Source organism: Lissotriton helveticus, chromosome 2_1, assembly GCF_964261635.1.
Source record: "Lissotriton helveticus chromosome 2_1, aLisHel1.1, whole genome shotgun sequence".
NCBI classification, from domain to species: Eukaryota; Metazoa; Chordata; class Amphibia; order Caudata; family Salamandridae; genus Lissotriton; species Lissotriton helveticus.
The window spans coordinates 1,232,214,253-1,232,241,253 of record NC_136059.1 but is presented as its reverse complement, the minus strand read 5'-3'; positions in this window follow the sequence as shown (position 1 = coordinate 1,232,241,253).

Genomic DNA, 27,001 nt, shown 5'->3' with positions numbered 1-27,001 from the left:
ACAATAACAAGGCTAGTTTTGCATAGAAAACCACATGGAAAGTTGCTGTTTGTAATCAAACTTGAGCAAAGAGGGAAATCACTTTTAGATATGACACAGAAGGCACAATGTGCTTAGGATATGTAGCAGTCAATAACATGACACTAAGGGCCTCATCATGTGAGTCCGCCCGACACCATTGGGATCTTGGAATGAACGACCTCACTATTACAATGCACATGGTGCGGTGCATATTCCCATTTCTCTATGGCAGCTTGTGCTGTGGCCATAAACATAGACAAATGGGAGTTTTTGTTAATCTCTTCACCACCAGGCTCTGCACTGAATATGTGACTCAGAGCAGAGATTGACAGAGGGCACCATATGTGCCCACCAAGCCTCCAACCGGAAGCCACTTGTGCAAGGGGGCCCCCGAAGTCGCTTTCGGACAGGCTTTCCATGTCGGAAAGCCCAACATGGAAAACCTGTCGGTAACCAAAATCGTAATCCGGACTGCAGAAACGCTGTCCTCCGGGATTACGCTGGTGCCTCTGACTGGCATGTAATTAGGCAGTCGTAATTACAATCGGAGTTGTCTGTCGGAAATTCTCCAACCTGCAGTCAGAGGCTTTCCTACCGGCATCATAATCGGCCCCCAAGTTGTGAGCAATATACATAATTAGCTTTTGCAAATTGACGCAAAATTGAAAAATTACGCAAAATGAAAAAAAACGACATTTAGTGTTATTTACCAGGGAAATGCATCCTTGCATCCATTTTGGATGTGAGGATGCTTTTTGTGTAAAAAACATAATGCAAAGAAACACAGGTGCCATAAACTACAACCACTAGCATGTCGGTCAGGAGTGTTATTCTTGTACTTCCGCATAAAGAAATTACTGTGCATGCAGTACCACTTCGGAGTTTCATGACTTTATGAAGGTGACTCTAAACAAATCAACCTTTGTTCCTGATTTGATGAGAAGACTGGAAACATCACAGCATTGTAATTAATGGGCTTGCTCACCCAACCCTTCATCTTAATAAAAAGATTCCGGCTGCTGGGACAGTTCTTTGAAAACTGGGACAGTCTGGGATAATCCTTTACTTTTATTTTTTGCTCATGTGCCCAGCAGCAATGGCAGAGAGGTGTCGTCCCACTGGCTCAGAGCCAGCAGCTAAAAAATAAAACAATATGTTAATATTGTTTAATTTTTCAGATGCTGGCTCTGTGCCAGCGTGTGTAGGGTGGGGCTGGGTGGAGGCACAGAGATGAGTGATTTTGCACTTCTAAGTGCACATATCTGTTTGGACAGTCGTCTTAGGCTGACCAAACAGACATGCGCAATTAGGTTTCTCAACCCGGCTGTATCCTACAGCCGTGTAGAGGAATGGCACCGACTCCCTGTGCCTGAGCGGAGCATCTAAGCAACCTGCTCAGGCCAATCCCCATGCTGCTTTCATCAATGAGAGAAGCATCTGGATTGGTTGGGAAGTCCGGCCTAGTGACTGTTGGGACTCGGAGCAGCAGGAGAAGTGCGAGCGAGCAGCAGGAGAAGTGCAAGGCAGCGGCAGGATTAGCTACATTAAAAAAAATATATATTTATTCACTCCCCCCGCCGTTGCTGCTTCCCTGCCGCCCCCTCCCCACATATTGGCAGCAGCCGTTACTGCACATGCCTGCTTACTTTGCACTGAGGAAAAACTTTGCTGAATTGCCAAGTCCAGTCTATCTTCTGTTTGTTAGTAAGGGAAACACCATTTTGTACATAACTGATCTTTTGAGTTTTTTTGAAGCAGAATTCAGATATCAAGAATGCAACACAAACTTAGTGTAAATATGGTGGGGAGCAAGGAGATGGCACAGGTTCAAGTCAATGTTATGGTAATTCACAGACTGTGAATGTTATTGCTACGGTAGGAGGAGTCCTGTTATAGCCAATGAGGAATCAGGAGAGGGAGTACTCATCCTTGGTTAGTCCCGGAGAAAGTGTTAGTTTCTTTTGCGAAAAAGAAAGGGGCAGAGCAGGGGAGCAGCCACCTCCGAGCAGCGAGGAGGGGGCAGGTGCATAGGACAGGTCAAGGATTGTGAGTGTGTTAGTCAAGCTCAGGCCACATCTAGATTTTGTGACTGCCTATGAGCTATGAGGAGACAGAAGTGAGTGTGTTTGAGAGTGTATCAGGATTAGTTAGGACAGGGTGACAACAAGGGCAGCTGCATCGATTAAAGAAGGAGGAATCAATGTGACGGTGGCAGGTTGGGGTCAGGTTTAAGGCATGAACTACAGCAGGGGGGCCTGAGCACAAAGAAGTCACCATAGTGATCCCTGTAAAAGGTTGTTACTCTATCTTTGCCAGGGTCAGGTGTGGTGCCCAGAGTTGACAAATGTACCAGAGAGATGGTTGGATCCAAGTTGTGGGTGGAGTTGTCAGACCTATGTTTGTGTTCCTGAGTGTCAGGTGACAGTACAGTGATGATTTCAAAGGGAGCATGTCAGCCTCTCAGTGTGAGCCAACATGGATGGGGGAGCGAGATGGCATACATTGTACCTCCTCAATTTTTGATTATCATGGTCAGAACCAGAATGGTTTGTTTGGCACCTCAGAATAGCCTGCATTGTCAAATAGACTGGGCGGTTTGACAGAGTAGGGTGCTCTGTGATAGTTGTGTTGGGTGAGTCACTAAGAATGTAGAGAATAATGTAGCAAGTACCTGCTGGCTGGCAGCACAAGGAGTGAAATTCAAGTACACTCAATAGTTCACCCGTTCTTCGGTCCATAAATATACTTTTTTATCCACTGTCTCATCCATCAATTCGTTCATTCATCCATCCAAATCGCACATGCATTCATTTTGTATCAGTGTATTTAATCAACCAACTTTTCACCAACCCATGCACTCAACAGTCAACAACTGCATTTTACCATGCACTCATGCATCCTCTTGTCCATCTCACCATTCACTGAATCTTCCCGCCATTTATCTGTCCATTCACTCATCCAGCCATTCATTTATTAATTAATTAATTAATCCACCCAATAACCATATCATGAATGCATTCATCACTCATTCATAATTCCACACTGTAAATCTTCCACTCAGCGGCCCATGCATCCATGTATGCACTTGGTCAACTGTTCAGCAATACACTCACTCATTAGTCCTCCATTCATTCATTTATTAACTTAATAATTCATTTGTAATCTCCCCATGCACATACTAATTACCTGTCCATGCTTTCACTCATCCATTTATACACCCATACACATAGCCACTCACTATGGCACAAATTCATCCATCAAAGCACTCACTTAACACTCTACCCAGCCACAGATGTTTTCTTGCATTCCACCACTTGCCTCTCCCACACGCAGGACATAAACGTAAATGGTCATCCATATTGGCCTTGTCAATGATTGTTATTTGTAGTGTATTTCCCATACATCTTTATTCTCTTAAATTTATTATATACAAAAGACAGCGCTCATCAATACTTTGTTTTCATCACTATTTCTGGCACAGTCCTAAGTGGAAAAAGCCATCTGTCATAGGATCCTGTTGTTCTGCACATACTTTCTACACACACATTGAACAGATACATCCTTACTGTTGGTGCTGTCCCTGAACAGGTGTGCAAGAAGACTAGGAAACATGCTGATAGATGTCTGTTGTATTTGAAGTAGCAGAGTAGCCCTCCCATTCTGCATGGATGGGGAACAGTTGTTTCTTTGTAGGGGAAAGAATGATTATGTTACTACATGAAGGATTTTACCTACTGGCCTATGGGGAGGGGGTGAGGGTCTTACTTGACAATGGATGTCATTTGGGCCTTCTGGGTGCCTTACCATGGCAGTGGAGAATGTGGCCTTCACTCCCTAGGTGGTAGACTACCTGTCATATCTTGAAAACCCTGCCTGCCTGTCACGGATATGAATATCAGTACAGTGGATGCATTACAGCCAGAGTAGTTTGCTGAGTGTGTACCATTGTTTGTATTCCTATTTAGCATCTGTTTTCCAAAGCAAACTCCTAAAGTAGTAGTTTGTTTTAGAAAAAATGTAAAAATCAATGACCATGATTCACAGGGAGTGTTCTCCCTGAGCATGTGGCCGTTAATTCATTTCCCTGCCTAGGACCTTCATCCCTCTAATGGTGGAAAACTTAGTGATGACCGCCCTGCCCCAAATAGGGTGTGGCAAAATAACATTACAATTGGGCACCCAGTGATATATTGGCTATCAGACCATTCCAACAGGTGAGCTAGCTAACGCTTTGATGTCAGAAACCCTGCAGTACCCTACTTCTAAATAGTGAGGGGAACCACAAGTTTGGCATACACGGAATCCACCATTTTGTGTGGCAGATGCCCTGCATAAATCAAACAAAAATTGACTCCCTCTGTCTATTACCTTTTTGGTTCAGGCAGCATTGACTTCACTGCTAACATTTGTAGGTAAAACACTTCTTTTTGATTCTGGTCAGGCTCCTCAAGAGAGCCAGTAAAGAGTCCTCCTTTTCTTCAGGCCAGATATCAATCTGACAGCAGCATCTTGAGGTACTTGAATTACTGATTTGAGTTTTATACATTTATGTATAAATTAAGTTACAATTATTTAAACATGAATTTACTTAGTAATCAACAACGACACCTCTATCCTACAATTGTGTGTCCCATATCTTCCGATGATGTAACTGGTGTACCAGAGACATCACACACTGCAAGATCACCACTACGTTATTAACCATATCAGGAGTGAGCATATGTATCTCAAATAGAAATGGAATGTCAGTTGCTGTCATTGAAATGATGTCTGTCTTGGCAAACTAGATCTTGACAACAATGTTGCCAGTGTGCACTCTGGTTAAGGTTGGATCATACCAAAAATGAAATGCAATTTAAGAAATGTGCATCCTTTCCGATGCGCCGTGTCCAAAGGAGTCAAACTGACTGTCCAAGCGAATATGCTGGAAGAGCAACCCTTTCTGCCTGTAGGAGCACGTATCAAATAACAAAAAGCTTCAATAAGTTCATACATTGTGGGTGCAGTTAACCTCTTCCGAAGTCATGGTGGGCGTGTGCGCACGACGGCTGGGGGCCGTCTGAGCCACGCCCAAGATTGGAATGTCCCAGCCCAGAGGTGGAATTTGCGCCGCAGCGAAGCAATTAATTATGCTTCTTTTAATTTTCGTTGTAGTCACTGAGGACATGAAATTAAATCCATCGTTCCTTGTGAATTATACCATAATCAATTTGATGGTACATTCATGAAACCCAATGCATTTCGGGTTGAAACATGACCCTTCATCTGGGGTCACTTAACAAAGGTTCAGAATAGCGCCGAAAGCATGACAGCATTGCCAGGGAAGTTAGTACGGGTTGCCCTTCCAGCTTATTCGTTTGGACAAACTAGATCTTTAGACAGCTAAAGATGACTGTCTCTTCAGTGCCAGCAAGATAGTCAGTCAAATGCAACAAACAATTTGACACCATAACTACACCTGCAAAATACATTTTTCAGTCTGGTCTGTTAATGACAGCTGTAGAGGTGTTAGGTCTGGCATCCTTAGTATGGTTTTCTCCCTAACGCTTTGCCTTCAAAAATTCTGTTTTGCTGAATTTGTTTTTGCTGGCTGGAGGATTTTGCACATTCTACCACTGCTAACAAGTGCTAAGGTGTTTGTGCTTAAAACATAGTAGAATTGACTTTTTCCCACTTCGCATATTTAATGAACCCGTAAGCCCCTTGTAAATTGGCACTACCTGTATCTAGAGTCTGCAACTTAAATGCTACTAGTGGGCCTACAGCACTGATTGTGACACCCACCAACATCACTCAGGCTGCCATTCAAGCCTGTGTGTGCAGTTGTCAACTGCTGTTTCAGCCTGGCAAAATAAACCTTTTACCATGCCTAAACCTTCCATTTTAACACATTTAAGACACTCCTAGGGCAACCCCCACCTGTCCTTTCAGGCAAAGAGGCCACATCCCTCACCTTTTGCCCAAAAAGAACAGCCTCTGTCAGGTTGAGTAATGGTCAGCTTGACAAACACTTTTTTTTTAGGTCAGGCAGTCAGGAGCTAGACATGCGCTAGATGCCCAGGCTCCTGGATTTCTGAGCTGAACTTTGCCATATTTGGCTTAGCTTCTGTGGCCGTGACCTCTTTGACCTGGCGAAGCACCTCGAGGCCCTCCCACTCATGATGAGGGTGAGTGTCACTGATTACCTTGGACCTGGATGCTTCAGTTTTAAGCCCTGACATGCCCTGGGCCGAGTGTCTATCAGTGACTCGTCTCACAGAGTGGGGTGGGTCAGTAGTCTCACTGACCCCATTCCCTCTGTGATCAGGTAGGGACTGCTGCCGCCCCTCGTTGGCTGACCAATGAGAGACGGCAGCAGTCCCAATCTTCCTGGGAACTCTGAGGCAGAGCTTCACAGGTAAGTTTGTTTTTTTCTAATGTTTGGTGCATGTGCGCATGTATGAACATTAGGGATTGAATGTTGTGAATGGATGTGTGTGTGAATGAGGGTGTGTGAATGCATGGTGTGAATGCGTTTGTGTGCATGTGTGCCCCGTACAACCCCTCTCTGCTAAAATTGTCAGCTGCCACTGCACTAGGCTAGGCCCTGTGCAGACCAGAGGGACATGCACTTTTTGGTTTTACATCTCCTGGTAGTGAAATACTCTTAAATTCGTTTAAGATTAACATACCTCCTGAATCTCAATTTTCTCACCTACAGAAAGCAGTGGGCTGCAGATTAGAGGGGCGAGATGACTAAGGTTTGGGATGGACTGTTTCCATGAGGTACAGGGTCGGGACTGACTTGTAGTGATGCTCTGTCACTAGTTTATACTTTTCATAATGTTCACATTAATCTGCATTGCAAATACATATCTAAAGAGTGCGATTTTCATGCTGAAGTTGACCATAGTTAATGTACGCCTCAGTTTAAATTATTCACAATAACATCAACTGTCTTTTAGCGGCTGTGCATTTTTCTTTTTCTCTCATTTCAGGAGCTATGTGGTAATTAAGACTCACAAAAGAGAGAAGGACTATAAAAAACAGGGTCAGGGATACTAACCTAGATTGTGATAAGAGGTTCCTGTCCCCTATTATATCTCTAAGGTATAAGAAGGCCTCATTGACCCCAGGGTGCTAACTGAAGAGGCCGAAACATGTTGGTACTTGCAAATAGGGATTTAGGGACAGTCACCCCTCCTGTATATTCCAGATTTATTTTAATCCAGCCAAGGGGAACCAAGAATAAAGGTAATTGCTAGGTATCTCCTTAGACTGTTTTATTCTTTTATTTTCTGCAGTTGAGATCCCTTCTTAAGGGAAAAGCTTTCCCTAACACTTACACTTTCTGTTTTCTTGCTTAATTTCCTCCCTCGCCCCTAAAAAACTGGGCTCCGTCCAGTGTGTTGGTCTGCACCTGGACATCTGCAGCTGCCCTATAATGAAGCATGCCACTAAATAGTGGGTGAGGGCAGTATTAAGAAATTCTTTAATTTCCCTTCTGTTATCATATTTTCTTTTGTCTCAGCTATACCTAAGAGATATAATAGGGGACAGGAACCTCTTATCACAATCTAGGTCAGTATCTTTGACCCTGTTTTTTATAGTCCTTCTCTCTTTTGTGAGTCTTAATGCTTTCAAAGGGGAGTCAGAGAAGGCTCATTCCCTGGTCCCTCTTCTTTGTGATTTGGCCATGTGGTAATTGCCAACTTTTAATTAACTCTATTCAGTTGTTTAAAGTTTCTGTGTGAAAGTTTATTTGTATGCATTTCACTGACAGCTGAATAATGAATTCCCACGCATTGCTGACTGTGATGTATCATCCCGCAACCAGATATCTCTTGAAGCCTCAGAGAAAAGACTTCCGTTGTGTGATGGCTGGGAAGAGGGTTGACCCCTCTCCAGTGTGAAAGGTGCAGCTCTGACTGGGTTTTCCTTCCATTGGAATCATAGGGAGTATTGCTTACTGTTAAAAATGTGTTTTAATTGTACATTGTTGAGCTAGTTAGATTGAGTTCCCCCTTTCCTTCTTCTTGAGATCTGCTCAAAGAGTTAAACTCCTGAGCAAACCCATTTTCACTTACATGACGTCATCTTTATTTGATTCGGCCTTTAAGATGCTTTGCTTGCTGACACCTCCTGTTTGACTTCACTAACAAATTTCCTGTTTCCTCTTAGATTAGATTCATGGGATACTGATTTTGCTCAAATTTTGTTCTACGACAACTCTTCCTGTTTTATTTACATTTGCAAATTTTGAATTGATTTGAATTATATAACGCAGATATTTATGTACTGACCATTTATCTTTGATAACCTCAGATGATTTGAGTTCATAATTTTGATTATCTGCTAATAAACCTTCATGGTTTGCAAATCTATTACTCTGTCATTATTGCGGAGCCTAATGTACTTCAATATCATTGATGTATTGTTGATTAGTTTATGTTACTCCTCAGTCCAGGACTAACGTACCATCTGCTAGATCACAGCTTGTACTAGATCTGCACAGTGCAAATCCCATTCCACTGAAACATTTGCATTATGTGGTCCTCTGGCTAGAGTGGCAGATTGGGTAAAAAATGATGGGCTGTAATGCTAACACGAGTGGCTGACACTGGTTAGACTATTTGCAAGTAGTTGTCCCATCACCTTTTAGGTGTTTGTTAGAAGTATGCCTGGAAACCTGAGACTGGCGCAGCTTTCTAATCCTACTACTGTTAGGGAATTCGAAAAGTAGTAAATTGCACCCATTCAAAAGTAATGCTACGGGTACACATGTGCTATTTTTTTGGTAAACCAGTCACTATATACATTGAAATTTCCGCTCCAAATATTGAACAAATTAAAAGCTCTTAGTGAAATGAGAATTACCAGATAAACTGACACAGACATAGTAAACCCAGCTCAGGGCCCCTCAGCCCAACAACCATGCCAATAATGCATTTGAGGCTGTCACGCCCCCAACCCTCTTCCCCCGGCTCGAAGCTACACCTGTGCACGTCCTACCTGGACCTAGCAGTTCTCACTGGAAACTCACAACTACAGTCACAGATAACACAAGTTTCTAGAGTCCCTCCCCTGGGATCACTTATTTTAAGAGTATTTTCACTGAATGCAATCTATTTCATCTTTGCTACTAGAAACCTTGATGGTACAGTTGTCTAATCAGTGCATGTAGGCAGGACTCCATGTTTCTAGTCCTCGGCTCTTACTATTAATTTTATCAAGTGACTGATGGCCCCCTGTACTAAGCTAAAGTTGTAAATAGAGGTGGGAGTACCAGCAAATTAACAGGGCGAGCCAAACCAGAGCTGTGCCAAAGGTCTGTCTTAACTTTAACAGTCCATGCATGAGTCTAGCTGTGAAAGCATGTGGCATGCATATCGTGCAACAAACATAATATAAAAATATGAAACAGTTTCTTCGAAATTCAAGCAAGTTTATTTCTTAAACATGCAGAAGCATTTCACCTTAATGCGTCAAATTATATCACTGCATAATCAGATATTTATTAAAAGTGATAGTTTTTTACCATGAATTTAGAAACTATCATTGGTGGCCCTGTACTAAGAGGCAGGTCATCCTGTCAGTCTCTCTCTCTCTCTCAAATGTTTTACATCACAGGACATTGTTTTGTCATTAATTCTTTAACCGCATGCGTGCGGCGGTTATTTTTGCGCTGTGCGGCAATTTACAAAAAGCCGCGTTACATGACGAGCTGAGCTCGTCATGAGCATGCGAGCGGCGCAACTAATGACGAGCTCAGCTCGTCATGAGCATGGAAGGGGTTAAAGAGAACCGTCATAATTAATGCAGACCTGACTCAGGGCCCGCAGACCCAACTACCAAGCCAAGAATGCATTTATTTGGGGTTGTCACATCTCAAAAACCTCCCTAAAGCTCAGCCCATGTACTTAAGCACCAGGACCTGATTCACAAAGGTACAAGTACACTTTTGTGTAAGTTTACACTTGCTGTAGTAACTTTTACCACTTGCTGTAGTAACTTTACCACTGTTTTGGTATTCACAAACTACAAGTGTAATTTTACTACTAGTGGTCTGGTATTCACAAACTACGGATGAATTTTACTGCTAGTAATTTTACTACAGTAAATGTAAACTTACTCAAAAGTGTAAGTGTACCTTTGTGGATCCAGCCCCCTGTGTTTTTATATACCAATATGACCTGCAGGTTTCATGCTGGCCCTGTTTGGTATTGCACCCATGCAATCATGCGTGCACGCTTCAAACTGCCTCCACATGTTCATTAAGCTCGCACATTTTGGGCTTGATGTACAAAGGTACATTTTGAATTGTTTGGTTTCACAAAGGTATTTTACGAGTAGCATTTTTATGACTACGGAATTACCACATATTAAAAGATAGGCCCGTTCTTTCAGCATTCAAAAGCCAAAATGAATGGACTCGCCATTGCTTGTTGTGGTGATAGTGAGACTCCATATTTGCTTCCATATTTATCAGCCTTTGGCGCCCACAGCTTCTATGGTTCCTGCCACCTCACGTGCCCGGTACAGAGGCTAGCCATAGATAGTTATTTTCTACCCACAATATGAAGCTACTGCACTGTACACAGCAATAATCTTTTTATATTTCAAAAAACCCATTAAATCTTGGCTTGTGCGCGCCAAAAACATTGCTATGTCTGTTTCCCATTTCAGCCTTGCTTTTATATAGCCTGGAATAACTTCCCCCAACGCTAATCAGCATCCTACGGGAGACATACATTATTCCCCGCCATTTATAGCACTGACTGCTCTCAACTAAGGTTTTTATCATGTTGATGTTTTGGCTGCCAGCGTTTTCCTGGAAAACATTTTCATTAAGACAGTTTTGCACAAGCTGGACAAGGAGTGTATTATTAATTTTTTTTAAAAAAGGCTGTTGGTTTAACATTTAACAAATAAGTGACCGTCGAGGAATTTCTCTCTCCCAGAGATGCAACAAATTAAGATGAATAAAAAATAAGGTAAAAGATCCCATTGAAGGAGGAATATTAAAAATACAAGAATCACTTGCGTTCATATTGAAATCCCTGTCTGTTTAACGAGCGTTGTTTTATTTTTGGCGTAACATGGTTAATATTTTTCATAACTGTCATGAACTGCTTTTTACAATTAATTATCTGTTCTTGTTTCCTTACACCAAGCTGAAGTCCTTTTATCACCATATATTCAAAATATCTTTAGTGGGCCAAAAGGTACAAAAGTAGATACCAACAAATAAAAACAAAGATTAAATATGGTAAACAGGACACACAGTTTTTGCACATTTAACTTAAAAAGAAAATGTCAAATCATCTTAATTAAATCCCCCGTGGACATTCTAAACAAAACTGGAAGCCTGTCTTTCACATCCCAGCATATAAAAACTATATATTCTAAACATTTAAAAATTCATTTAAAATTCATATTTTTTCCTGATTGCTAAGGTGCCTCGTATAATGTTAATTACTGCATAACAAGCCACATGTGACTCTAACCACTGCAAAAAATGTCAAGCCTGCCTTCTAGCTTCTAATATTTTCAGACAGTAGGCAGAAATCGGACACGTGGTGTTCTATATGAAGTGCAAAAAGGCATAAAGTGCATGGTTCTATGTGCAGATATATTACCGCAGGGACAGTATAGCAAGTTTTGAAATCAGGGCCCAGATATACTAATGACTTACATTCTCCTTGTGTCACACAAAGTGAAGGTAATGCAAACCATTAAGTGGAATTTTTTATGCTACCTTGCGTGTCTCTGCGTGGCATAGTAAATCTGGAGTAACGCAAGGCAGCGCATGTTCTCCTGGGAAGGCATTCCATGGGTGCAGCGTGGGTGTTCACACACATTCACCCATGGTTTTTGGTGCCTTCTCATATTTACTAACAATAGTAGATCTGGAGTAACGCAAGTTCTCCTGGGAAGGCATTCCATGGGTGCAGCGCAGGTGTTCACACACATCTACACATGGTTTTTGGTGCCTGCCCGTATTTACTAACAATAGTAAACGTGGAAATGCGTCAAAATGCTATGCCTTCCTGGTGGTAGTGTAACAAGAAGAAGTATGTTGATTTCTTCTAGTTTTTTCCTCTTTCTATGTGTTCTTCATTCTGCAGCAAGGAAAGAGGAAAAAACAATAGAGGATTGTTTTTGTGCCAGAAGGTGTCCCATCCTGCACAAAATTAATCCTGCCTGTAATACAGGCATCTTGCACCATGGTGCAAGGATTCCTGCATTGGTGCTTGGCAATCACTAGCGCGCCAGTGCAGAGAGAGTGCAGGAATGTGCCATATCTTAGTAGATATGGTGTATTCCTGCTCTCTCCATTTGATGTAGTCCAGAGCAGCAAGTTGTCTTGCTAAATTACGCGGCAGCGAATGTTCGTAATTCTGCCCCTAGGTTTCTTGTTGGGGAAAGGCAACAAGAAAGTGCCCTGGGCCTATTCGTAGGTGAATAAGATATATATCAAAATAGATCCACACTTAAAGTGATAGTCAGGGGAGTGTAATGGGCAACTGACTGCATGGATTCCATATGTGTTATTCGTTGCTGATATCTATAATTAAAGATTTTAATCTATCAATATTCTCTGGGGTATGAAAAAAATCAGAGAAAACTTGTTTCACAGAATAAAAACATGGGAGCTTAGCCATATTATCTAGGTCAAGACAATCTTTAAGTCTTGAGAAAGCCGCCTCATGCAACTGCCACATTTTGAGCCAAAGCAACAGAGTGGTAGTTCTTATAAAATCCTCCAGGTAGCTGATTCCTAGTTCACTATGACATATGTAGCTCACAACACTCTTGGGAATGGAGAGGAGTCTACATAAAAAACTATTTTCTGGCTTCTGTAGAATTTCAGGTTTGATATACCTCCAGACTCCTTCCTCCAGGCCTCACAGATAAACATTTGCTTTTGTTTAACTGTAACATCTCTTTTATAGGTTTGTGACAAAAATTAGAAGTAAACCGGAAAACGGTGTCAGTTCGTCTTGCAAGAAACTGCATTCTCGGGTTCAGCAAGTGGCCCTATTTTAAATCTGGGTCAAAAGGTATACCTAGATAGTTAAACGTTTTGTATCTAAAGGACCTCGGAAGAATGTAGTTTAGAATTACCACTTTTTGGGTCACTGATCATAATTAAAGATTAAGTCGAGTTGAATTATAAATTGAAATTGTTCATAATTCAGTGAATATATCTAGCAATTTTGAAGGCCATTTGTAATTCTCACAAGGAGAACTGTATCATCAGCGCTCAAAATGATAGGGACCAGGCATATCTCAAATTGAGGCACATCTTTCCCTCTATTTACAAGATACCTATCCAGGCCATTTCTGTAGAATTAAAACAAAAAAGGTGCTAGTGTACAGCCCTGTCTTACACCACAATTTGCTCTTATAGAAGGGGAACATTCTGCATCAGGATCGTAGCATATTTTAACTGTTGTGCCCCAATGTAAACATCTAAGAAAATGTATTAGTACTACTTCATTGCTCATATTTTCCATCTTGGCTCATACCTTCCCTCCATTCACCATGTTGAAGGCACAGGAGCGGTCCATAAAGGACATATGCAATGAACCGCTCCTGGCTTCTACATACTTTCACATTAGTAGTGACAAATGTAAAGTGCTCCACTGTTCATATGCCTGGACAAAAAACAACTAGAACCACAGTCAAAAAATGGTTTTGTTCAACCCAATCCTCTAGTCTAGAGAGAAAAACCGTACACAAGATTTTGGTGGTAGGATTTAGAAGTGAAATAGGTCAGTAGCAGCTCGGCTGGTTCCTATCTCCTTCTTTAAAAATAGTACTCAATTGCCTTGACTTAGGCAATTCTCCCTTAATCAAGGATTTTAGGACGTTTGTTATTAGTGATGCCCAGAATAAAATATTCTGTTTGAAGATATCCATTGGGACACTATTGGAGCCTGGCGCTTTCCCTGCTAAGCTCTGATTTATAGCAGTTGTGACTTCCGAGATCTCAATTGAACTACTTAACTAACACCCTCCTTCGTGGTTGAATCTTAGGTGACCCTTTTCGCCCAGTAATTGTCTGTTCACCCCTTCTAGATAAGGCACTCAACCGTGGGCATAGTCTACTCTGTAAACAAAAGAACAATGAAAAACTTCTCAAAACATTCTATTGTCCCTGAGATAACTAGCAGCTTCAAGCTTCTGAAGCAGACATTCTAATTTGTTCTTTCAATGTATTCAGGACAGCAGGTACATGTAGTAAATGGATAACAAGGCCAACCCAGGTAAGTTGAAAGAGTCCTTTATTGAGTTGTAGAGTAGGACAAGAGCGGACTGTTCACTGCAGCAGCAACCAGTAAACTGCCACAGAACGGAACGCATAAACATGAGATAACACAGAACATAAATGCATTCTTATTCTACTAACACATTCTAGAAAGACTAGACCGATAACACAAGTTGCTATGTACAATGTACTACAGTACACCTGCCTAACATGTGTTATAACCTTAATATTTTGGTAGGTAATTTTAGGAACAAATTTAAGTTGCCTATATGCAGCAGAGCAGTCAAAGTTAAACCATCTATATATCAGAGATGCGCTCATAGGTTTAGTCGATGAGTGCAATCGAGAGATGACAACAACATGTGGATTAACCCCTAGTGTCAAACATGTCATTACCGCTTCTTTTTTATTTACCATCAATTCAGTTTTGCCCCATTTAATCCACACTCCTACATCTTCGGGACGCGCTATTGAAGGGAGGCCAGTGCCGTGAGGGGAACGGCATCACATTAGCTGCTTACACCTTACCTCACACTGCTGCCGGGACATCCAGCCATGAGGGGAACGGCTCCGGTGCACTCCATGAGATTCTCGCCATGAGGGCAATGGCGTTCACATCCTGGACTACATCCTCCAGCAAGAACTGCCTGACGCTTGCTGGGGGTGTCACCGCGGCGCCTGGAGGCGCGATAACAGCAGGAAGCCCTCCCGCAGTGCGGGCCGCGTGCGGGCGTGCCTGGGCCACGCCCGGGCCAAGGGCGTGCCCATCTGCGCCCGTCAGAGCCAGGAAGAGGCTGGACTGGGACATCCCCCTTAGTTCCTTCAAGGGGCAAAAACCATCATGGCAACCTCATCGCCTCAAACCATCCACAAAGGTTAGTGACCCAGGAATCACGGGCCCCCGTTCCCTCCTGGACAAATAACTGTTTTCTCCGCAAAGATGGGAAGGCGTGCCGGGGCTCCCAAACCAACGTTGTTCCACTACAGACAGCATCTACTATTAAACAGACTTCCATAGATAAAATGCTCCAGAGAGCTATAGGCATAGTGGCAAACGAAATAGAACTTACAGAAAGACGTTTATCACTTACACCTAACCTTGCCGTCGCCAATAGCCCTTATGAAATATGAGACATCGCTCTCTCTAGAGATCAGAACCCCCCCCCCCCCTGAATGTCTCTAGCTCTAAATCTGGAAGATATAGCACACCCAGGGGGGGGGCTCACCCAAAGAAAGGGAAAACTAAGGCTAGCAATACAAGAAGAACAAACAAAAAAGTACTAGGCCCTGAGACCCCCAATACCATAAGGACCAACGCTCACAGTCCTCCACCTACTGATGATTTGGTACAGCCAGCCTGGGTTATGGACGTGGTCGTAGATATGCAGGTTCAATTAAGGACCATAGTGAGGGACGAATTAAAAAATATCTGGATCGGGTTCACAAATTGGCTAAGCTAGTAGAACGGTGGGCAGACAGGGCTGAGGTTATCCTTAACGAAAAGGTCATAAATAACACTCTGGCACATACAACACCTGGCCCCCAAGCCATAGAAGTGAACACGCTCGCCACTAGAAAAATATCCCAATCAAATAAGGAGAATGAAGGAAAGCAGTACAGTGGCACAAAAGAGCCAGAGAATGACTTTACCAATCGAGATCAGGCACCTAACCCTGGAGCCCACAAGGAAAAAGCCATCAGGGGGGGAGTAGTAGGACCCTGTGAGAATACTCCAAATAGCGCATGGCCAGGTGAAACAGTAAACAGCTGGTGCATTCATATGAGGTAGTGCATGCCCAACCATGTTTTAATCCCCCCCGCTTCAATACCCTATGCAGTCATTTTAGCAGGAGTCCCTGAATGTAAGAAAGGCACAAGGGAAACGTATCATGAATTGAAGAACAAATGTGCTCACTGGTTAACCAGTAATAATCTACTCACCAATAGGGATATAAATGAAAACATTATGATTTGAAGGGTGGGATGGGTAGGCTGGAGATCAAAAGACATTCTAGGGGACTGTGTCATTTTACATTTTAGGAGCTGGAGGATATTAAACTATCTTTTAGGCCACCATCCAGTTAGACCAGGAAGTAGTATCAATCTACTCCCCCTAAGATATTTCTACCCACCCCCCCCCGACGGTACCCACATGAGTTTCGCAGAGGTCATGTGCAGAATTGGGAAAAGAACTTGAAAAACCGACCCCCCATAATTCTACAGGAGTATTCCACCCTGCAAATTTTTAATATCCCAGTGAATAATAGGTTTAGTTCCCTCGAGACAGTAGACTGAAAATTACTATGGCCAGACCCTACATTAGATAGAGCGTAATTTGTTATGTGCACTAAGTTGGGAAGCAGACTACCACAAAGGGGAGATCACTTAGAAACTCTTAATACCAAAATGCATCCCGCAGAGGCGGACACAAGCGTCAGATTATTAGAAGACGTATCTACCTGAGACTGTAGGAGACAGCAGAAAAAATGTAAAACCCATGAAGATTTGCACTCTAATGAACCAGAAGAGGGGGAAGCCTCACCCCCAATCAGAAGCGTCTTCTATTTGTACCATAAACACAATTCAAGCCACACACATAGTGTGTAGCAAGGCCAGCCTCAACTTAGCCCAACCCATAAATGCAATCACTTAGCATACCCAGAGCATGTACATACTTTCCTGGAACATAGCAGGAATATCATCTAAACTGGGGAACCCTGATTGGGGTCTCTTCATTGAACAACATGATATCTGCATGTTCCAGGAAACATGGTAAAGAGCTGAACTGAGCAGACAGGGATACGCTGTCTTCACCATCCCAGCGACGCACAAGGGAAGAGGTAGACACTCAGGTGGCCTGTCCATATGATTGGGACCTTCTCACGCGATATTCTTTGTGTTCTTTTAACATTTCAGAGAAAACAAAAAACAATGCTTATAAACTTATATTCACGCCCGATACCTCGAAGACAAGAATCTAGTACCCTAACCCAGCTTAATACCCTTCTAACAACAATACCACCAAATTGCGGATTAATTATTGGCGGAGATTTCAACTGCCAATTCGAGCCCCTAGATGGTTTGCCAAGTGGTCCAAATGAGGATGAAGACAATTACTAGGGCTTTGTATAAAGCAGCTACAATTAGAGCTAAACAACATTGGGAAACACAGCAATGGGAAGACCTCAGAAGTGAATTAAATGCTAACGATCTGAGGACTTTTTGGAATATAGTGAACTCCAGCTCCCAGGTTGGTAGATCTGCCTCATAACCAAATCTAGATGAAACTGTCTGGCGAGAGCATTTTGAAACGCTCTATAGTAGAGACACAGAGGGAAGAGATGATAGGTTTAGAGCCCAGATGTATCTTAGCCTATCCCAGGATATAGCACCCAAAATCACAATTAGAGAAACCACCGAAGCCTTAGGGAATATCCAGCCTGCAAAAGCGTCAGAAGTGGATAGAATCCCCAGAGACTTATTCCGATCTGAACCAACTGTTTGGGTTCCCTGTTTGACCAAGCTCTTCAATGCCATTCTACAAGGCATGGCAATCCCAAACACCTGGATGGGAGCTGAAATCATACCGATATATAAAAAAGGCTCACCGCTCCTGCCAGCCAACTACCGGCCAATAAGCCTTATAGATGTAGGAATTTTTTTTTTGCTCGAATCCTACTGGGGCGCTTAGAATTGTGGATGGAGGAAAATAACATTCTCACTCCCTTCCAAGCCGGGTTCAGGGCCAAAACTTCTACGACCAACCAATTATTTAGGCTGCAGTTGTTACATTGGAAATCGGTACTAGAGGGTGGCAGCCTTTATCTTATCTTCGTAGATTTAAAATCTGCATTTGATTTGGTGCCAAGGGATAAGCTGTGGGTAACATTAAGAAGCTTGTGAGTCCCTGAATACTTGTGCTACCATATAAGACAGCTCCACGAGGGGAACTTTGCACGTATCATATTGGGTAAGAATGGTGAACTCTCTGCCCCTCTGCCCGTGGAGAGAGGGGTTTGCCAGGGCTGTGTCCAGGTACTCACACTCTTTTCGTTATACATAAATGGGCTCTTAGATTTTCTGTTACAAGGAAAGAATATAGATGCCCCCAGACTCGCCCAGTGTAAGATCCTGGCCCTGATGTTTGCAGATGATACGCTTCTCCTTTCAAAATCACCAATGGGAATACAGAGAACGTTGGATAACTTCAGCGACTTCTGCAAACATCGGGCCTGGAAATAAACCTACAGAAAACAAAGTACATGGCCTTCAAATTAGGCAAAACTACTCACCCAAACCCCTGTTTGGGCTCTAGTCCATTAGAAAGAGTAGAAATATTTGACTATCTAGGCCTGACTTTGACGGAGCAGATGGCCTGGGGAGCTTAAATTAATAAAGCAGGGATAAAACTAGCCCAAAAACAGGGGCATCCTAAAACCTTATAGGTCATGCACCAGAAAATCCCTCAGTCCAGCATTAGAAATGTATATGTTGCAGGCAAGATCTGCTGCCCTCTAGGGGGCAGAACTCTGTGGACACTCTGTACTGACTCTGCTCACCAGAACAGAAAACTCCTTTATAAGACAGCTCCTATCCCTCCCCATGAGTACCCCCCTAGTACCACTTTGTCTGGACCTGGGGATCAGACCCTTAGTAGATGAGGTGGCCCTCAGACCTCTTCTCTACTGACGCCGCTTCTGGGGTACCCCTGAGCTAATAGCAGACAGAGAAGAACTAACTGAAGTCATGGGTATGCAAGGCTCTGGGAGGATACCTTGGCTGTTAAACATTAAAAATACCTGTGAGGGTCTGGGAAGGGACGACCTTTGGAATAACGCAGAATACACGTCCCAAACTACAGCAAAGAAAAATCTTATAATGAGTTTTAGAGAACATAAGCTCAATGAACTAGTACAGAGAACAGCTACTGGTACTTTAACGGCAGCAATCCTTGATATAAAAATCACCTATAGTTTTGAACAGGCACTGGACCGTATTCAGCCCCTTCTTGCTAAAAAGCTATTTGCCCAGTTAAGACATGGAGATCTTCCACTGCGTGCTTTTACTAAAAGTTGGGAGGGGCCTTTGAACATGAGTTGCCCGGCCTGTAATTACCCCAAAGAAACTGAAATTCATGTGCTGATTTTCTGCAGAGGTTATGGAAAGGCCAGAAGCTGCTGGTTGATACAGCTTTGCAGAAATTCGTGGTCTAGACGCTGTAGTGAAGTATATAGGATTTTGAAAACTAATATGCAAATACCTATTGTTTACTCAGTTTCTCGTTTCCTTTTAGACATGTGACACACTAGCAGGGCCCTTCTCAACGGCCCGCATTAGCAGAAATATAATGCAGGATGATGTAAATGTATTATTGTCCCACTCTGATGTATTAGGGGATGTGGCTGGGCTTTTATATTCTTTTTTATATTCCTATCAAATCGTTATTTTGATTAACATTGTATTTAAATAATTTTTAGATATTTATTGATTTTCCCTTTGATTACAGATGGATTGTATTACAAGTTTTACCATGATGCTTTTATGGCAATTGCTTGCTGAAATAAAGTTTTAATTGATTGATTGATTGAAGGTTATTTATTATTTGCCATTTATTGCGATGTACTATCAGATTTTACCTTGCATACCATCTAATATATTTGATATTAAGTGTTATAGTTTATTGTTTCACTCTCAACCTTTAATTTCCTTAATCTTCTCTATAGTTTAGAATTATAGATATTTCATTATATTCTTTAATGTCTTATTAGCTGTGATCTTCCCTTTTAATAGTCAATGGTACATATGTTATTATTATATATTAGATAATATTTCTTTTTATAACTACACTTTGTCCTTAACGTTATTTATTTAATAATGTTTATATTCATATTTAATTTATATTACTCTTTGTAATACAATGAGCATTTATTGTTCTCTATCTTATTTACTGTATCTTGTTTATATTTGTACACTCTTAATCACTTGTTTCTACACTCTGTACTTATACCTCTCTGTTAGCTTTCATTCTCTCTTTTTCAGTAGTTTCTTTTTCTTTTTCTTTATTTCTTTCTTCCTTTCTTTCTGTTCCTTTTCTTTTTCTTTCATTCGTTTCACTCATCTCTCTGTTTCTATTTCTATCGAAGTTTATATTACTATTTTTAAACCAAACATATTAATTGCTTTCTGTATCTTATTAAACATTGTAAATTGCCAGTCAACTGTTGCACATCCTGTGTCTTTACTTATACATTAATGATTTTATGCATCTTTTAATGTATATTTCTATATTCTATCAGTTCTCACCCTCTCCCCTTTTACAAATGTTTCTCATCATACTCCTTGCTAATATTTATAAATATATTTGTATCTAATATCATCTTACTCTTTTAAGTGTACGCATATTTATTCTTCAATGTATCCTATTTACAGTTGGCAATAATCAATGATCTATTCAACATTTTTGCTTATATTTCGGTGATATTGAACTCGTATATCAATTTGATGTATATTTCTAAATTCTGTCAACCTCTGTCTCTTCCTTTTCAACACTCATTCTTCTACCTGCTTAGCTTTTTGCATCTTCTTTGCACGCACTTCGCTCTTCAGATCCTCATTTATCTCCTACATAGCCCTCACCAAGTCTCAACCCTCCTGACGGGGTTCCTACCCGTGGTGGTGCTCTGCGGCTAAAGTTAAAGCTCTTGTTTTCCATTCCTTTTTTATTTTCCTTTTTACACTTTAACTTCTTAAACTTCTTTATCTGTTTTGCTTATTTCTAACATCTATTCTTTAGATATGCTCTCCTTCTAGATCCCCTTACACTACAAGCTATCTAATTAGTATACTCCTATTTTCCCTCCTCCCCTATTTTCTCACATCTTGGCTCAGTTAATCAATACCTTTTACATCAGTTCTCTAACCCGTTCCCGTTTCTATCCTAGTTTCTTACTTGCTTAATTTCTACAAGTGTACTGGTATCCATTTGGGGCAGGAAACTCTTCTTGAAGCATCAGAATCCGAAATGTTAAGCAGAGACTGGGTGGGTAGTGTCTATCTCAGCAATATTCATGTGGACCGGCCCTCAGACGTTGCTCCCATTCATAAATGTGGTGTTTGGCAATTCTTATCTGTAAATCTTTACCAGTCACAGTATCGAAAACCTGGGAAGACGCAGTTGGCAGGTATGTGTTTGTCAAACTCCGTATTGGAGACACACATTTATAGGTAAGATCAGTTTATGCTCTGACGGGTGTAAAAAAATAATTTCTTCTCTAATTAAATCGTATTTTATCAGAGATAGGTGCTTTCCAATATCTCATAGACCAAGATTGGAATCTAGTTAGAGACCCAGTACTGGATAAAACAGGCCTTTTTGATGAGCATAATGCAGCGGATAGAGCTCTTGTGGGTAAGATTATTGAAGATCATGGCCTGATTGACCATTGGTACCTATCCCATCCCACTGATACTGAATATTCATTCATCTCCCCCACTCATGGAACTCTCTCTAGGTTAGATTACTTTTTAATCTCTCAAAGGGTGGTCTAGCTAGTACACGAATCCCATATCTTGGTAGCGTCAATTTCGGATCACTCCCAAGTTCTAATATCCCTCCAAACAGGACTGGCTACTTCAGGGCGTAAAGCTTGGCGAAATACTATTAAGCATAATAAAACCCCTAGAGGTAAATTACAGCTTAAAACTCACCTTCAACATTATCTTTACCTTAATCAAGGATCCTGTGGGCTGCAGCTAAGGCTACCATTAGGGGTCAACTTATGAAGGATGCTGCATAGGCTAATAGACAAAATGCCACTCGGCAAAAAGATTAGAACATGATATCAAGACATTAACTCGATTATATACTAAGCTATCTCTTAGACGCCATTGTAAACTACTATAGCAAGGAAGTATGATGCTGAACAGCCTTTTTACCTCTAAAGCGGAATATGCTTTGCAAAAATTGAAAGGGCGCCACTATGAACAAGGGGAAAAAAGCATGATGACTTTTAGCAGCTCAGCTACGACAACGAGAGGTTGCAATGGCTATCCTAGCTATAAAAACATCTGGAGGGATCATGTTGACCTGTCCACAAGATATTGTTAATGAATTCGCTTCTTATTACCAATTGTTATAAATCCCAGGAACCCATATAGATCACAGCAAAATGCTCTCTTTCCTTTCAGGGGTTGATTTACGTTCTCTCTCAGAGGAGTGCAACAACAACAATTGATGGACAGAATGCAGAATGATGATGGATTAAAGCCAGATCAGTTGACTGGGGGTGAGTGATTGCAATGTTTAACACTCTGTCCATCATCCCCTTTGGTTTTTCTTTGTTCGCCCTAAGTTGGCAGAGTATGCCCAAACGTGGGTCCCTTGCTCACTTTGCCACTGGATTCAAGCTAGCCTGGCTGATGACGGCTGATTAGCCAGAAACCGGTTCCAGGATGCTTGTTTCCGGTCCAGAGAAGACATGGCTTGGCAGTTTGGGCTGGACTGTTCCCATGAGGCACAGGGTCAGACTGATTTGCATATGGCCCTGTCTGAACTGGGGTGGCAGAGTGAGCTAAAGTATGATGATGGATTAAAGCCAGATCAGTTGATTGGGGGTGAGTGATTGCAATGTTTAACACTCCGTCCATCATCCCCTTTGGTTTTGCTTTGTTCGCCCTGAGTTGGCAGGGTATGCCCAGACGTTGGTCCCTTGCTCACTTTTCCACTGGATTCAAGTTAGCCTGGCTGATGACGGCTGATTAACCAGAAACCGGTTCCAGGATGCTTGTTTCCGGTCCAGAGAAGACATGGCTTGGCAGTTCGAGCTGGACTTTTCCCATGAGGCACAGTGTCAGACTGATTTGCAGATGGCCTTGTCTGAACCAGGGTGGCAGAGTGAGCTAAAGAATGATGATGGATTAAAGCCAGATCAGTTGACTGGGGGTGAGTGATTGCAATGTTCAACACTCCATCGATCATCCCCTTTGGTTTTGCTCTCTCAGAGGAGGGCAGAGCACTTCTTGAAGGAGATATTAGTAAAGAAGAGATCTCACAAGCCATAGCTAAACTCCTATATCATAAAGCTCCAGGGGAAGATGACTTTCCAGCATAATTCTACTGTTGCTCAGGCGAACAAATAATTGATAGTTTGCATGCTGCTTTTCAGGAAGCATATAGAAATGCCTCTTTAGGCTGTATGTATATTAAAGCAATCATTTCAGTCCTGCCCAAACCAGGAACAGGTCCCTTAGTTCGTAGCAGCTATCGCCGCATATCACTTCTTAATTGCAACATTAAAATATTAACCAGTGTCCTGGCATCTCATCTTCGTAAAGTCTTGCCCTCTTTAATTCATCACACACAAGTGGGCTTTGTGCCTGGACTTTCCTCTAGAAACCATCTACATACTTTGGCACAAACACTTCACTCGGCCAGATCCCTTCAGGATGATGCATTGGCACTATCACTTGATGCTGAAAAGGCATTTGATCAGGTGGAGTGGCATTATCCTTTTCAAGTCTTGGAGAAATTTGGTATGGAATCCCAATTTATAGGGAAAATAAAATTAGTATATGAACACCCTACTGCTTAAATTAACTATGGAGGCTTCCTTTCAGACTCCTTTCCAGCAGCAATTTGCCAATCAAGCAGTATTGTGGGAATTCCTCTTCCTGTGGGAGACTTGAAAATGCATCTATATGCTGACGACATATTACTTACTATTACGGATTTGCCTCATTCCCTGCCTTCCTTGTTTAAAATCATAGAAGATTTCTCCTCTTTTTCTGGTTACAAAATTAACTGGGACGCTTTACTCTTCAACCACTGCAGCGCCTTGGACGGAGCACCTTTAAACTTTCCTAACATCCTCCTACCTCTCGCGGAACCCGCTCCGCGGGTCCCGCTTCGTGTGGGGTGTGTGCCGGAGCATCAGGAACTCGGACTGTGTCCCTTCACAGGCAAGTGACAGGCGGGGCTGCGAGCGAGTGCAGGCGCTCTGCAGGGACTACCGTTCCCAGGAGCGCTTGCCAGACCCAATCCTCCACACCTGGGCCGCTCTCCCTGTCTGCCCCTCCCCTCCCCCAGTGCTTAAGACTCGTGTGCCTGGGGCTTTCCTTGGGACGCTTTACTCTTCAACCACTGCAGCGCCTTGGACGGAGCACCTTTAAACTTTCCTAACATCCTCCTACCTCTCGCGGAACCCGCTCCGCGGGTCCCGCTTCGTGTGGGGTGTGTGCCGGAGCATCAGGAACTCGGACTGTGTCCCTTCACAGGCAAGTGACAGGCGGGGCTGCGAGCGAGTGCAGGCGCTCTGCAGGGACTACCGTTCCCAGGAGCGCTTGCCAGACCCAATCCTCCACACCTGGGCCGCTCTCCCTGTCTGCCCCTCCCCTCCCCCAGTGCTTAAGACTCGTGTGCCTGGGGCTTTCCTTGGGACGCTTTACTCTTCAACCACTGCAGCGCCTTGGACGGAGCACCTTTAAACTTTCCTAACATCCTCCTACCTCTCGCGGAACCCGCTCCGCGGGTCCCGCTTCGTGTGGGGTGTGTGCCGGAGCATCAGGAACTCGGACTGTGTCCCTTCACAGGCAAGTGACAGGCGGGGCTGCGAGCGAGTGCAGGCGCTCTGCAGGGACTACCGTTCCCAGGAGCGCTTGCCAGACCCAATCCTCCACACCTGGGCCGCTCTCCCTGTCTGCCCCTCCCCTCCCCCAGTGCTTAAGACTCGTGTGCCTGGGGCTTTCCTTGGGACGCTTTACTCTTCAACCACTGCAGCGCCTTGGACGGAGCACCTTTAAACTTTCCTAACATCCTCCTACCTCTCGCGGAACCCGCTCCGCGGGTCCCGCTTCGTGTGGGGTGTGTGCCGGAGCATCAGGAACTCGGACTGTGTCCCTTCACAGGCAAGTGACAGGCGGGGCTGCGAGCGAGTGCAGGCGCTCTGCAGGGACTACCGTTCCCAGGAGCGCTTGCCAGACCCAATCCTCCACACCTGGGCCGCTCTCCCTGTCTGCCCCTCCCCTCCCCCAGTGCTTAAGACTCGTGTGCCTGGGGCTTTCCTTGGGACGCTTTACTCTTCAACCACTGCAGCGCCTTGGACGGAGCACCTTTAAACTTTCCTAACATCCTCCTACCTCTCGCGGAACCCGCTCCGCGGGTCCCGCTTCGTGTGGGGTGTGTGCCGGAGCATCAGGAACTCGGACTGTGTCCCTTCACAGGCAAGTGACAGGCGGGGCTGCGAGCGAGTGCAGGCGCTCTGCAGGGACTACCGTTCCCAGGAGCGCTTGCCAGACCCAATCCTCCACACCTGGGCCGCTCTCCCTGTCTGCCCCTCCCCTCCCCCAGTGCTTAAGACTCGTGTGCCTGGGGCTTTCCTTGGGACGCTTTACTCTTCAACCACTGCAGCGCCTTGGACGGAGCACCTTTAAACTTTCCTAACATCCTCCTACCTCTCGCGGAACCCGCTCCGCGGGTCCCGCTTCGTGTGGGGTGTGTGCCGGAGCATCAGGAACTCGGACTGTGTCCCTTCACAGGCAAGTGACAGGCGGGGCTGCGAGCGAGTGCAGGCGCTCTGCAGGGACTACCGTTCCCAGGAGCGCTTGCCAGACCCAATCCTCCACACCTGGGCCGCTCTCCCTGTCTGCCCCTCCCCTTTTCTATATTGACTTATAAATAGACACACTCATTACCGCTGTGCGGAAGCGCGCGGAAGCGCCTGGAGAAGCCCGGGACAAGGGCGGGACCGTCCTAGGCCGTCACAGGCCGGAATAGGCTGGGCTGGGCCTACTCTCTTGGTTTTGTTTGACAGTGCAGGTAACTGCTAGAACAATTGAATTATTAATCTGTTTACCTGCCCTGTGATTCATATTGGAGTCTCTCTGAGTAAAATAATGCCTTCCCCGGTTAGGGTGAGTACCCCACAGAAACCGGGAGGAGCGAAAACTGGGACACTTGAAAACTACTTCTCACGGGCAGTGGGGGAAGCTGACAAAGAGGGAAATTTGTCCAGGTTGAGGGCGGAACGTAGACGATCAGTAGATAATTTGAAAAATACTCCCATGGGAGAACAATCTATCACAGTTAGGGAGGAGCTTACTTGTATTGAGGATGTCCCACTCCTGCTAAGGGAGTGCGTTGACACACCACCAGTTGGAATTAGGAGTCCAGCTTTGGTTACAAGCCCCAGTCCCGCCAGGGGGACTATTGATCTAATTTCACAACTGCCCAAAGACCATAATGATAGAAACCCCAAACCGAAAGTAGTGAACACACAAGCAATCTTGGGACCCCCTCCAAAAAAGCGTAGGAGAAGGGCTAAGGGAGCGCAGGGAAGTAGTAAACCCAAGATCTCACACCTGGATTTTGGCAAATCTTTTAAAAACCCTGCATCTACAGTAAAAGCACCGGCAGAGCCACTCCCAAAACCCAATGTTCAGGCGAACTCAGTTCCTGCCCGGATCGATAATGCAGGGACCAGTATTGTTAATGTCCCCCTCTCTGTTGTGCCGCTGGGAAATGTGGAATTCCTGTTAAGGTCGCTGCTACTCCCAATCAGCGAAAGTATAAAAAAGATTGAGATCAGGCTAACCATATTGGAGGCTACATTGGGAAGTCTGAAAACACGCGCTGGCGGACAGGGAAGTGACCCAGAATCTAGTACCACCACTGTAGCCCCACAAGGGTCGGCACACAGGGTAGTAAATTCAGGCCCTCCACAAGCTGCAAAG